We start from the raw sequence: 1,857 nt of genomic DNA on the forward strand, positions 1-1,857 counted from the left end.
TGTGAAAGGTGTTAGCATGAAAACACCTAAAAGTACCATTTTATAAAGGTTGTAAAATAGAGAGTAAATGTGTGTAATAATTGAAATTATGAGTTGCTATAGTTACAAAAATAATTTTTCTAGGCTTGGTAAAGGAGGAAATTCGATAAAAATCGATTTACGAGCCTAAGGGCAAAATCATAATTTTTGTAAAGTCTAAGGGCAAAACAGTCATTTTTCCAAATTGTGAATTTTAGAATGTTTTAATTAATTTAATGATTAAATGAGTGAATTTCATCATGATAGATCAAGAAAATCGAGATTTGGGCTTAAATCAGAACGTACAAGGTTATGGACTAAAATGGCGTAATTAGCCGAAATTGTATTTGAGGTAAGCCCGTGTGACAAATTTAAGCATGTTATCCATATTATTGCTAATGTATTTGAAACTTATCTTTCTAAGATTAAATTGAGTTATATGTTGACGATATTGTGCATGAGAAAGTGATGCCGAATGTTAATGTTTTGATAATATGAGTATTGAGATGTTTTATTGTTATCAAAAGTATACATATATGCTTGTTTGATTATTATGAAAGTATGAAATGTATGTTAGTAATGTAAATGACATTATGAGTAAGTGCGACGACAATGTGTTAAGTAAGAAATCTCGTTTGAACCTTAGGAATAGTCTAGGATACAGGTGATATGTCATGTGAAACAATGTGATCTGAACTCATGAGTTGTAGTCTGAGTTCATGAGATAAGTGTATGTAATGTGGGTTCGGGTACTGATTTTGTGATTAGACCCGTGAGTAATTCAATGAGAAGGCATTGCATGACAATGCTTTTGTAACAGCCCAAAATTGACCCTAGTCGGGAAGTGGTTTCGGGACCACAAAACCGAGTCATAAAAATAATTAATTTCCATATTCTATGCTTATTATGTGTGTACATGAGTATGTGGAAGTTTCATTCTCCAATTTTTCCAATTGCATGAGAAATTATTAAATAGGGATCGATATGAGACATGGTGAAAATATGATAGGCTAATTTAAAATGGTCTATTAATGCATGTTGTGAAAATGATGGGTTTGCATGTCAAATTACCCAAAATTTGAGCTAGTGGTTGGCCATGCGATGGGTGGAAACATGTTGGGAACATGTTGGCCTAGTGAGGTATGTAAAATAAAATAAAATAAGGAGTATGGGTAATAAAGAAAGGAAAAACAAAAAAATGAGTGGTTGTTTCCCCCCCCCCAATGCCGTGAGCTAAAGAAAGGAAAAGAAAAACTTGTTCATCCTTTTTCATCCTCTTTTGACCGAAAATTCTAAGGGAGGAGGAAGGAGTTCTTGCTTCATGTTTGGTTTGGAAGAGAATTAGGAGGAAGTTTGGCCATGCATGTAACTAGATTGAGGTATGTTTGATATTATTCTTTGAGATTCATGTATATTTTAAGTTGTAAGTTTGAAATCTACCTAGCCATGGTTCAAACTTTGTTAAATGATGGAGATGATATTCGGCCATGCATGTTACATTCTTGGTTGGTATTTTGATGTTTGATGTTGTGGTGATGAGGCATGAAGATGAGTTAAGATTCGGCCTAGGTGGAGTTGTGTTAATGCCATTGCATGCTAAATATGAAGGTTGTTAATGATGCATGTGATGGTGGATTGATGATTCTTGAATCTCTTTTTTTTTAGCATTTTTGAGTGAGCACATATGTGCATTGGTTGCTAGATGGGGAAGAATCGGTTAGCAAGTTGTGTGCTAAGGCCGAATATAATTTTTGTAGGTTAATGAGTAATGCATGTGCTAAATTGATGGAAAGGGAAAGGATGCTTTACTAGTGTATAAATGATATAAAGATTTTAGAA

Source organism: Gossypium hirsutum, chromosome A04, assembly GCF_007990345.1.
Source record: "Gossypium hirsutum isolate 1008001.06 chromosome A04, Gossypium_hirsutum_v2.1, whole genome shotgun sequence".
Taxonomy (NCBI): domain Eukaryota; kingdom Viridiplantae; phylum Streptophyta; class Magnoliopsida; order Malvales; family Malvaceae; genus Gossypium; species Gossypium hirsutum.